Here is a 13,385-nt window from a genome sequence, read left to right on the forward strand (position 1 = left end):
CTCTAGTTCGCAAAAAACAGGATGTGCAGTAAAGGTTTTATAACACAATAACTACACATTTTGTTCTTTGTCATACGAGACAGGACACATAAATGATGTGTTCCTGAACCGACAGAGGGCTAACTGCCACTGTTATGCTATGAACATATTCTACAACATCGAATTACGTGAAGCTTGCCAAAAAAGTCCTCATGAAATGTATTTATTATTCACACACGTATTGAATCATGGTCACATCCCCCATAGCCTGTCGGCTGTGTCCGGGGTCCAGGCTTGACGTATCAACTAATAAGCTCATGGCATGATGTCCTTGCCCTTGCGTAACCCCCCCATAACACCCGCTCACAGTGTTTTCACTTCAACACGATCCAATCAAATCTCCAGCTATGAAACTGCATTCTACACCTACATGTTGATGTCCTCCGGCAAACTACCTGTTATCATAGCACACGTGTCCCAAAACACAAGCCATTCAATTGATTCTGATTGTCCTTATTTAAATGGTTATGAGCATTGTTTGTGTCATGTTTTGTTTATTATAGCAAAAAGACTTATTCAAAGTACACCTTTGCTGAGTTCTGCCTCTGTGTGTGTGTGTGTGTGTGTGTGTGTGTGTGTGTGTGTGTGTGTGTGTGTGTGTGTGTGTGTGTGTGTGTGTGTGTGTGTGTGTGTGTGTGTGTGTGTGCGTTTGCCTGTTCTAGGTCAACATCAAATACAATGTTCTTGTTAAAGAAGGACCAAGCCACAGAAACACCCAGGATTAAAATCATATTGAATAAAGCCTGTTGACTATTTCGAGGAAACACGGAACGGGGACGGGAGCCGACACTGTTTACCCTGTTCACCCCCGAGCCGCCGCTCGCGAGAGGTACGCTCCCGGCTACACTTAAATCTAATAAAGCTGTCGAGGTGGGGCCTGAAAATGGTGTTGTTTCCATGACCTCCGGCTGTTTTATTCACTTTAGATTGTTTGTTATTCTATTTTCTGTCCGTTTCATGGATATTAATTGCTCTCTGCGTCTGATGGCTCAGACCGCTTCGCAGACATCCGTGTCCTAGCGTGCGTTTCTCACGGGTACAAACACACACACGCACACACACACACACACACACACACACACACATCTGCGCGGGTCCCTTTGTACGCCCTGCACTCAAGCACACCAGCACCCCTTCCCCAACTGCCCCCGTGTCCCATTTAACCAACACATATGGAGCAGCGGCAGGCGGCACGGTACAACATGTCCATCGCTCCGCACGCCGTAATTGTCATTGTGTTCATGGATTGTATGAGGCCCAATTTCGTTCCTTTCAAATAGCGTGCAGCGAGGCAGACTCCCGTGATGCTCTGGAACGAGGAAGGCCGCAGCCTGTGCCAGTGTTTCATTGACTCCTGCCGTGTAGCAGCCAATTTGCATGTATTAGATAGAATTTGTTATTTTTCCCCATCCTCTTCCTTTAAACCATCCCGTGGGAAGACATTAGCTACCGGAGTCACGGCCCATTCCTGCTTCGCTACGGCATTTGAACGGCGAAAACGCCAGAGATTATGACCAGATGGCGTTCAATTTGAAATATATTATGCATTAATACAACCCAAAAACGGAAAAGGGAGGGTTGCGCGTGGGGGTAGACTTGGCTGTTAATTGCACAGCAATAGAACCGCGGGCCAGTACTCCATGTACAAAAGTATATCTTTATTTTCATAATTCTTTCTAAAAGGAGTTCTTAAAGTTCCTTTACTTTTTCCTATCCTATCCCAAGGAATTCCGGAATCCCCAAAGGCGGAAAAAGATTGGCCAAATTTCAAGGCCGTCATAAAACCCAGTGCTTTTCGTTATACCTAATTTGACTACCCCTCTCCCTCCTCCCCATCCTCATATCCATGTCCCCCTTAACATCACAAAAGTTGGCAAGGAAGAGGAGAGCTTCCACAGGGTTTCCAATGCAATGCTGCTGCCTGTGATTCCTTTATAGGTAGCCGTGTCCAGAGGGGCCCCGAGGGAAGGCGACGAGCGTCTCTGCGTCTCTGTCAGGCTGAGAAGGGGGAAAACACTGTTTGGGAACAATTATCAGTGGGGAACAGATTTCAAGCGAGCCTTAGCGTCTAGAAGTGAATTCAATTTGTAAAGTGCCAGCCTCAATGTGTTTTAGCTTGTGGATATTTCTGCCGGGCAGAGGCAAATATTTGTTGTTTGGATAAAAAGTAAATAGCCGCTGGCTTGTGATACGAGGAAACTCAATAAGCTGTAGGTCTTACAAAAAAAAACATAGAGTCCACCATTGGTTTAACACACAATGTTGTCCTGTACAGGAATGCAGCAATCACATTAGTGGTTGTCTTTTGTTGTTATCAGTGAAATAAATGTTAAAAAACTCAATGGCCCAAAGTCACGGACATCGCTTTTCTGAATCGAATCAGGGTAGAATATACAAAATGACACAATGTCAGACCTAAACTTCCTTTGTATTATCATAAATACGTGATTTATATTCATAAAAATCAGATCTGACCACTAGACCATCCCATTTTCTTGAAGGGGTCGGGCTCTGAGTCACTTCAGTCTTATGTTAACATTGTATTCCTGTTCGTGGACTCCTTTAACAGAAGTAGCGCTGCTGGCAGAAGAAGCTTATTGAACAAACGAGCACGGCTGTTTTCCCTTGACGCTGCAGCTAATGATCTGGAGTTAAACGCTATTTTTCCACCAATCAGTAGTGTTCAGACTTTACATACTAAAACCAGGTGGCACTTTTTAAGCCCCTCTGAGGTAAGAGTTAAACTGCGGAGAACAGAGTGGAAGTTGAGGGCCGCGTTGTGTTTTAAATCGGGGTGAGCCATCGCACACTCTTCGCAAGCCGTAGAATCAATCGGTTCTTGTTAACAAAGCATTCGGAAATGGGCCAACTGTTAAGCAAAGTTAGCGTTTTTGCAGATAATGAAATCCGAGCTGGAGGCACAAGAGCCAGCAAACTGTATCAGAGTGCATTCTTCCCAAATCCTCTTACTGCGCACAATGCATTATTTACCCTGGACACGAGGAAGGATGGGGTTTGTGGGGGGGAGGGGGAAGGGTGCCCTGCTTTGTATCCCTCACACAACATCACAATTAGCACAATGACTTATTTTTCCTGACATTTGAACATCACTTTAAAAATGCAGGGACCTCGCCTTATGGGAGAGTATGAGATAGACCATTCCCTTTTTGGGATTTCTTGAATCCGTACTTAACGATACATACATTCCCTTTGTGAGTCCCGTCACAAAGCCAACGCCCTATTCTTGATACTTTGGCGGCTTGTGTAGTCACGGTCACGGCCACCGTATGTGTAATGTTCCATACTGTATACAGCTACCTCATTACCTACACACAAATAGATATGGTGAGGGCAGAGGTGGACAATTTCCAGTTCTGAGCATAAAAACAGAATCGCTCTCTCATACCGTCTTTCCGCGTCCCACGCTCTTGTTTGCGTGGGGCCAGCTGATGGGACTCATTAGGTTGTGCCCAAGAGGCGCGCTCATTAGCAAATCCAGATGGTACGGGGGAATATTTGTACTTCCTGTACTGAACTGGACGCCTCACCTCTGCGTGGAGGTGCCTGGTGGCTAGCGCTGTGTTGCAGGGTAACACCTGGAGGCCCACACAGCCCAATGCCATAGATGAGAGCTATTGTTGCTCGTATTGAGTGTCCTTTAGATACTAGAGGAAGGTACAGCCCACAAAACATACGTCCACTACACTTAGAAGCTAGTGCAACTGTCCTACGGCTAAAAGAGCAATATATAGCATACAAAACATGAATCCACTACATTAAGAGCTACTTTACCTTATTTCAAGTGTCCTACAGATGCTTGAGAAATATACGTCCACTTTATTGAGAAATGTGTAACGGATATTGAATATCCTTTAGATCCTAATCGTACTTATCATAAAGTGGAAAATGTAAAACGAATATGCTTAGAAGACATTCCACTTATCATTGAGCATCTGAATAAAGCCAACATGAAAAATCCATAACCGCTCGATTACATTTCTGTTACATAACTAAACGAAAGAATAAGGCATCTCATCACTGTTTGTTTACATCTCAAATCTGGGAAGGCAGTGAAACAAGGGGAAATAAAATTGCAAACTGCAAGCGTACAATTGCTAAGCATGCAAACAATGCAAATATAATTATTATTTTTTTTTTTGCTTTCGCTTGAAAGCTGCCTTTGGGGAGAAGTGGTAGGCGTTTGTCCAGCAGCGTCAGTATGTTTCTGGTTCTTGATTATACTGAATTTAAATCAGGCTCTATCATGTCTCACCTTTGGTTCCCCACAATGCACTGCCCAGTCCGGGCCGTCTCATTATTAGTCGGAGGCATTCAAGTGCATCCTCTCCACCTGTTTGTTTTTGCCTTGCCTGCCTTGGGCATTTGTTTTTGTTTTGGTGTTGTTTTAGTTTCCGATTAGTAACAGCAGGGACCTTTAATGCTGCCCAGCCGATATCAGGCCCAGACAAAAGGGTTAGTGTTTCACAACAGCTGATGCAGCCACAGGACAGCACAGAGGAGATTGTGGGAGGGGGGGGGGGCAGGGGGTTAACACAGCAGGGGCACCTGGGAGAGAGAGAGAAAGCGGTCAACGAGGTGCGGTGATAAGGAGATGCCCAGTTTGCAGACCTATATCGCGCACACGTAATAAGCCCCCAAAATGAAATACACTAACTATCCTGGAACCATCAGACTAGCCTTATGTATGATATGAATTATGGTTTGTCACAAAAGGATTTGTAAAGCCTCAAAGATGAATGATTTAAAAAAGGCTGTCGTGCAAAATGAAAATCGTCCAATGGTGGCCGATATTGTTTTTTGTTTGTGAATTTTTGTTGTTACATTTCTAAGCAGACAGCCAGGAGGTGCATGGCTGGAAACACAACAGGAGTCTTGAATAACTGCATTGAAAAGAAACGTGCCGAATTTTAACTACAATCATTCTAGTGAAAAAAACAACAACACTGTAATTCAAATGAACAAGCTGAACAATGAACATTTGAATAAAGGTAAGCGTCCATGACTTCTGCAGAACACATAACGCAAGTGAATTCATGTGCACAGATTAACTCATACACACCAGCATACGACCTCAGCGGGGATGAATAGGAGATTTGTTGATGTATTATTCAAGCAACTCTAGTAGCCAAGCCAATGCATGCACACTTTCAATGAATGGAAATAAGCAAGACATGAGCTACCATCACCCCTGATGGAACAGCATCTTAGTGTGCCCTTTATTTGTATTCACAAGCCAGACAGGCCAGCTGAGATGACCATGAGTTGATAATGTTTGCCCTTGTCCTTTGTTCCTATCTGCATTGAGTGAGCCTATCTTGTTTTGCCGCTGCATAGCTTGCATAGCTGTTAGGATTGCCTCTTACGTACAGTTTAGAAGCTTGTCTCGAATGCACATTGACTTTCAACCGAGAGAGCTAATGGCATGAGAGGAGCTAACGATTCCACCCGGATTGTGTTGGGTTGGGCTGTTGTGCTTGCTAATAGATTTATTTTGATTGCTTAATTGTTTAATGAGCAAAATGTCCTGCTCATGACCTGATATTTATCTTATCTTATCTTATCTCTGTGTGTGTGTGTGTGTGTGTGTGTGTGTGTGTGTGTGTGTGTGTGTGTGTGTGTGTGTGTGTGTGTACGTTCACATGGGCTTCATTATTCATCAATGGATGGTACTTGTGCGTATGTGTGTGTGTTACATGAACTCTGCCTGTTATATGTTACGGGCAGAGTTCAATCCCAGGCATCGGTCCAGCACGGGAGGGGTTCCCATGCTGCTCCTAAGGGCGGCAGCTAGTGATGGGGCGAAACCAAAGGAAAAAAGATGTGTACTACTTCAACATGTGCAATGACAGAATACAATTAGAAAAAAATGGTATTGGCACTTGAATAAAGTTAATTCATAAGTCATTTAGAATAATTAGGAATTAATCATTAACCAGCCTTTCCAGTGGACTGTATCAACTGGGTGGACATCTGGGGGTACATCAAATAATTCAGAATTAACTAAAGGCTTGAATATTATTATAATTATGGTCAGTGCCTCATTAGCTTAATGCTTATGAATTACTTGGGACTGAACATTATTATAAAAGTGTTGCAAAACATTAAAGCCGCTCTTCAGAAATTCCCCTGAAAACAGGGACGAATGCATGGAAATGGAAAATACAGTTAAGAAAATTAGTGCTGAGCTTGAGAGCATACAAAGGGGCTTTTGTTTGTTTAGAAACCTAATTACTACATTGAAAGGCCGACTTCTACGTCCGTGTTGATGTTCAGCTTCTACGGCTCACTTCGAAGGCGGAAAAAAAAAGGAATTAACAGGACGATTAAATCACCTTCTTAATTCCAATTCATCCAAATATTACGTTAAAAAAGATGGGCCAATTAAAGTAATTGAGAAAGAATATATATATATTTTTTATATGATATATAATATAATATTGTAATGATCCAATTTACTGCGGTTGATTCAAGCATTGCAGAGGTGTAGATCTTGCATTGTGAAATGAGATGGTTATATACAATTTTGTAATTTATCCTAAGCCTGCTTCACAAACCCTAATTTACGGTATCATAAAGGCAGGGTATGAATTGAGCGCAAAATGTAAGTTAATACAAATTCCTCTGCTCGGCTATGATGATGTGGATGAAAAATCTGTAAAATCCAATCAAGCATCAGGCGTATACACATTTTCTTTTGAGGGATTGCAGCAAACTTAATAAATAAATGGATGATGCATCTTTCACTCCGGGCAACCAATTGCCAACTTGTATCGCAGTTGCAGCCCTTGGCAAAAAACAGAAGATACACATCAAATAACAATGATTCCCTGAACCCTCAAACCAAAAGTAAGAAACTATTAAAATCAACGCAGTTATCAAAGGCAGAGTTTAGATGTTCTAATCAATTGCTGAATGTGCACTTCAGACTAAATAATTAAAGGTACTACAATATGTAACAGCGTCATTGACTGTTTAAAATTGGTACTGCAGTCAAAATTCATAATATTGTAGAAAGATGTCTCTGCCCCCTCTCTAAAATCCTGCAGGTTGCCAGAATCTGGACATTGAATAAAAAACAAAGATAGGCTACGACAAGTTCTACACCGTAAGATCATGCTCATACTGTATATATATTTGCAATGATGTTATTGTTTGAAAATCATGAACAATCTCATGTGGCATCCGTCTTGAAATCCCTCCGGGCTCTAAGCTCTATCCGTCTTCAAATGTAACGGCAACGGTTTAAGCACGGCTCTGGTCATGGAGCTTTTTGGAAAGAGAACGTCTCTTCTAAGGTTGGGTTCAAATCGAATACAATCTCAGATGAATCTCAAGTTTCTTTGCTTTCTTCCATGACCACAGAATATTGTGCTTGTGTGCCAATTCGTTTCATATCTGGTGACCCGAAGTACTCGAAGAATAGTGATTCATAACACAGCACAACAACACAAACAAAAAACTAACGGTCCGACCCGGAACTGAAATGTTCAAGGGGAACGTAGCATTGTTGTAGGAGAAGCAAGTAGGATGACTGATCATGTTAAAGTTGTACCTCTAAGTTTGGAAAGCGAGGGCGGGGTATACTGAATACTCAAGGTTGTCCTCCATTTATTATGAACTTGAACCTTTTCACAAAGATGTAATCATAGGACACAGTTGTCCCTCATAACACTAGCAATGGACCTTCTCCTTTTGTGTACCAGGGTTGTAGAATATAATTAGTATTATTAGAGAGATCTGCGTTTGCCCTACGATGTCACTCCAACGAAAAGGGGCCATCATTTCTTCTTAAAGTATTCGCCGACATGAGATTAGACTGTACATTTGTCAAATGATAAGACAGTTGTATCACTTTGCATTCAAGTGATACATGGGAATCTTGATTGAGGTTAAAAAATGAATACGTTCTTATTCAGGTTACTCCCATGGCAGGCACCAAGGCTGGTTAGATTTATGAAACATTACGCCTGTATCGCCTGTAGGTTTGGAAATCAATCTTCCATCAGTTAGAGGTGTTAAGGAAAATATAAAGAATTATCCTCCACACAAAGTGGTGGTGGCGGTATTGGTTTATTGGTGGAACTTAAAATTGTTATTGTTGTGAACATGATTTCTTCATAAACAAGTAAGATGTATAAAAAGAAACGGCGTTGAAGACTCTACAAATGATTTACTAGAGAGAGAGAGAGAGAGAGAGAGACAGAGAGAGAGAGAGAGCAAGAGAGAGAGCGAGAGGAACAGAGACAGTGAGAGAGAAAGAGAGCGTGAGAGTGAAAGAAAGCGTGAGACAGACAGAGAGACAGCCAGCCAGCCAGCCAGCCAGCCAGCCAGCCAGCCAGCCAGCGAGCGAGCGAGCGAGAGAGAGAGAGAGAGAGAGAGAGAGAGAGAGAGAGAGAGAGAGTGTGATATGGCGCTATTGTTCAGCCACACTGGGGAGTCAACAGTGGATCCTTAGCACTGGTTTAAACCAGGTTAGCGCCACATTGAGCCCGAGGGAGGGAGTAGCATCGCCCGGCTAACTGACACATTTAGGGGGGTTATTTATAGCTCTGCTAACAGATATTATGCACTGTGTGCCTGCTAGAGTGAGCCGCTAAAAGAATCTCAGTCGATTCCAATTGAACACCGCTGCGGTGACACAGTCAGTCCTTTTTCAGCAAATAGTAATCATTACTTCTATTTGACGACATGTAATATGTTATATATGAGAGAATCCTGCCTATTATCCGCAACCCAGAAAAACTGATGAAACACAAACAAATTGTATTTCCCTCTTTCACACAACTACCGTCTTGAAATATGTGCAAACACATTTCAAAATAACATTAGCACTATTATTGGGTTTGCAAGTGTGTAAACCTGTTCTTCATAGATTATTATATGACTCTGAAAAACATGGATTACAAATAAAATACTTACGGCCTGTACGACATTATATGACTACACATCACACAGCTAGCATACAACAACATACAGTTAATATCATCACATAGAAATCATCGATAAAGGGCCTATTTCATCATTGCGTCAGAGAACAGAGGGATAAAGTAGGTCCTGGGCCTTTTAGTCTTCCCCCTTGGCACTCTGAAGCCCCAGCCCAGGGGGTACGGACACTCCAGCATACCATGGACCTTCCTGAACACATGCCTATCAAAGACGTCCTTCAAATTGGTCCTGTGCCCACACCAGTGATCATACCGTCCACTTTCACTAGTCAATTTCAATTCAAGAGTCATGTTTGTCAAAAGTATTGACCTTATGACACATTGACATTAATCCTCTTTTTGCTTAAGACATATAACCGCTGCTGTACCTTCTTATAAATGGTGTCAGTGTTGGCCTAACAACTCTGTTGGTGGTGACTAACAGTCCCCATGGTACTTTTCCACCATCTCAGTGCTGTGTCCCTAATCACTGTATGCACCGTGGTATGAGGCAACCTTGTATAATCAATGGCCATAAGTCCATTCAATTCAAGAAAACCCTTGCAATACAGAACATACGCGACAATGGGTCCAAGGTCTGTATCCTTATCCTTTTGGCAAGCTTATGGTCACAGAATCATCAGCAAAGTGCAATAAAAGCAAAGTCAGGGAAGTAAATTTAAGAGACAACATTAGCCAACAAATGGTAAATTGGGTTTTAACTCAATAGCTTCCACTTACAAAAGTAAAGTAAATCGAGAAGTGCAGAGCAATATAAACAGGTCTGCATTACTACCATTACATCCTCATGCACAATGACGCCTTGATTAGCAACCAGAATTTTTTTATGTACGTCCGGCAAATTTTCTTTCGTACTGTAGAAAGCTTACAGTCATAGCCACTTAGGCTTTTACCAGAAAAACACACATTTTCAAAAGACAGGTTGGAGCAAACTTTGAACTTTGACCATGGCACCATAAGTACCCAATAAACCATGGCATCTCAACTAGAGGGAGGTTGACACTATTAATGGTTTAGTACTGCTAATAAATATCCCATTCCAGCCCATTTCATGATGTTACTTAACACAAAATTGTAGTCATGGCTGAAGTGACAAATGTCAGATTGCAAATGTTTGACACACAATGACTGTCATTAAATATTACTGCTTTGCCAGTCGTCCCTTTCATATTGATTGTTGATTCATAGGCAACATGCAATTATGCAAGCTTTATTAAACAAGTGAGATTTGCAAGTGAATGAGAATTGCACGCAATAATCCTCTACACTGAATATATACACAAATAGACAGACACAAACTCAAATCCCACATTGACCAAATGTGTCTTTGCTTGCTCTTGCTTAAGAAAACATTTGAAAGTTGGTTGTATTCCGGGGCAATAAGAGCCTGAGAACGCTACGCAGTCTAGGCCTAGCCGAGCAGGGCCAGGGCCAGGGCCAGGGCAAGGCTCTAGGGCCATTGCCAGGGCCAGGGCCAAGGCCACGAACAGGGCGTAGCTGAGCAGGGCCAGGGACAAGGCGAGGGCCAGGAACCAGGGCCTAGCCGAACCAGGGGCTAGCCGAGCCAGGGGCTAGCTGAGCCAGGGCCAGGGATAGGGCCAGACTCCAGGGCCAGGGACAGACTCACGGGCACAGCCTCAAGGCCAGGCTCGGAGGACAGGCTCACGGGCCAGGGGCAGGGACAGTTTCCAGTGCAAGGCTATTGCTAGGGCCATCCTTCAGGGACCCACAGGGGGTTGTGAAAGGAGGAAGAGGGGATCACACGGAGGGATTGAGGCCATGTGCCCATCCTCCCCACCCCCCCAGCCTACCCCCCCATAGTCAAGACAAAAATAGATGAATCTGTACATTAATCAGACCTCTATAAATAGGCAATAATAAATACACTGTACCATGTACATAAGTACATTGATATATTGATCAATTTATATATTAATTGGTAAACAAATAACCACATACATAAATAATCAAATATATTGCAAATAAATAAATAGATACAAACATGAATAATGAAAGGAATATAAAGTCCAATAAGAAGTGGAGCCCTGCACTATGGCACGTTCCTCTGGGGAGCTGGCTCCCATTAGCATGCCCTCCTTCTGCCAAGGCCTCATCTTCAAAAGATCTGCAGGAAAGGCGTCACATTGTCACTCGGAGAGAGGCTACCCAGAGTGTGTGTGTGCGTGCATGCGTTTGTGCGTGCCCGTGTGCGTGTGGATGTTTCAATGCACTCGACACCCACTGCCAGCTCCTTGCTTTCAGGGACGATCATGATCTCATGGTGTACCATTACGTGTTGTGTGTGAACATGTGGACGGAACTGGGCTGGGACAATTTACACGTGAAGATGAAAGAAGTGTAATTGATCCAAATGCAGAAAGAACACGTCTTTGTTATCAGATTCGCTCTCGTTCTTTTGTTTGTCATGACAGGATGTGACTTTTCACTCTCAGTCAGAGCCAGGTTCACATGTCACCGCAGTTGGGAAGAATCCCTGATGCAGCTGTCATTTCTTTATCATTCATAGGCAACTCCTTTTTCACTGGAACCGAGTACGATTCAATCCAAATGCCGCCCCAAAAGAACAGTGCTTACGATGAGCTAAATGGCAATGGGTGGCAGGAATAAGTCTTCTGCGTCTGAAACCAAAAATCAAACCATATTTGACACACCATCTGCAGTTTTTTTTTTTAAACGGCCTGAATACAGGTATGAAAACCTAGAATCCGAGACAACCATTGTAATACAATAAATTCAATTCTGGGAGCTGTCACCAGAAGACGTCAATGGGAGCTAATGCTGAAACCAAGCGAAAGAGCTATGAGCTATGGGTCGTTGAGAAACTACGGTCTCCCTATAGACATGCCATGGTGCAATACTGTACAACAATGCAGCCACGCAAAGACTCATTGAACTTCACAATTCAGTGTTTCCTCAGAACAGTCAAACCCATGCTGCTCTCCGTCTCTCCACAAGATTTCCCTTTTCAAGTGGAACCTTTGGCAATGCTTGTCTTTTCATATTCTACACACAAGGGCGGGAATAACCCAAAAAGAAACCCAATGTGAAGAAGAGGGCTGTCCAATGATGTCATATCTTGTGTTAAGCCTTTTTTATTTGTTGTTTTGTGTCTTTGAGACGCTGGAAGATGACATGGATGGGATTGTGTATGGGCAAGGGTGCGGGTTTTGGGGTCAATCCCCAATGGCTACCTGTCCGATTCCTCGAGTTGCTACCAGCTCCTGAGTTCAGAAGGAGTGGCTTTGGATAAAAAGCTAAAGAACTACATAGTGGTCATTGCTAGTCTTTGTATTGTGAGCAGTGGCGGCTGGTGATTCTAAGTGTTGGTGGGGCACAGTAATAGACGGGGGGTCTGGGGATCCCCCCCCAGAAATATTGAATTTGGTAGATTTGATTGCCTGTATTATGCATTTTGGGGATGGCCACTACCTATTACCTATTACCCTATTACCTACTATTCAAACAGATTCATAGCCTACATCCTGACTTGCAGGGCCTGGACAAGCTTAAACTGCATACACAGACCTACTTCATGGCCATTCCACCAGCCATTGCTATTTGACCGATTGTTGTTATTCTGATATTGAGACAAATCATGATCACTGTCCTATAGCGTCCATTTTTTGTGAGTCTCAATGTCTGTATATGTAACTTACCTGTTCTTTTTAAGTATAACATTGCTTCAGGAGTCCAATTCCTCCACTGAAAGGGGTGGAGCGTGCTTACAACTCTCTGCTAGTTAGCGATCTATCTCCTCTCTACATGTACCGGTAGTTGTGTTGCGCGAATGCTGCTGAGGGATATAGCCTATTTGATTGATTGCTGAATTGTCAAATCATGTGGTGATAACAAAAAAGAAAAGCGATACCATTGGCCTGGGGCGCACACTGGTGCGACCCAAGGGCGAATCTTCTTACGCCAATGAAAAGCTGTCCCTGCTTGACGGACACATAAAAAGTTTGCGAGCTTACATTGACCTCAACCTGACCAGCGCTCCTGACTTGGAGGAAGGCTTTATTTCGAATGACCAATAACTAGCCTAGCCCAAATCATTGATGTTCAGACACATTTAAATGGTTGCTGGCAGTGGCAAGTACGGTATATCACACAATTAAACGACTATAAACGCTATGTATTTTTGTTGATTTATTTTGTATTTATAATAGTTGATTCATAGTTGGCAGATAAATTCAAGTGAATATTCACGAAGGGGCGGCGCCCTTGCGCGCTCTATTGACCCCCCGCCACTGATTGTGAGGCTGTCCTCTTGGCTATATGGCTAGGTGTATACCACTCATTTAGGAAACAACAAGGTTTGCGGTACAGTTCTCTGTAATGTTCCGGACATAGCACGTTCAA

General features: G+C 43.1%; 1 protein-coding gene across 1 annotated transcript in view; it reads right to left on the reverse strand.

The window, feature by feature from the left end:
- The window catches only part of alk (ALK receptor tyrosine kinase), a 294,090-nt gene that overhangs the window by 138,657 nt on the left and 142,048 nt on the right, over window positions 1–13,385 (reverse strand). The gene's annotated exons all lie outside the window — the stretch shown is intronic.

The sequence above is a fragment of the Gadus macrocephalus genome, chromosome 5 (genome assembly GCF_031168955.1).
Source record: "Gadus macrocephalus chromosome 5, ASM3116895v1".
Lineage (NCBI taxonomy): Eukaryota > Metazoa > Chordata > Actinopteri > Gadiformes > Gadidae > Gadus > Gadus macrocephalus.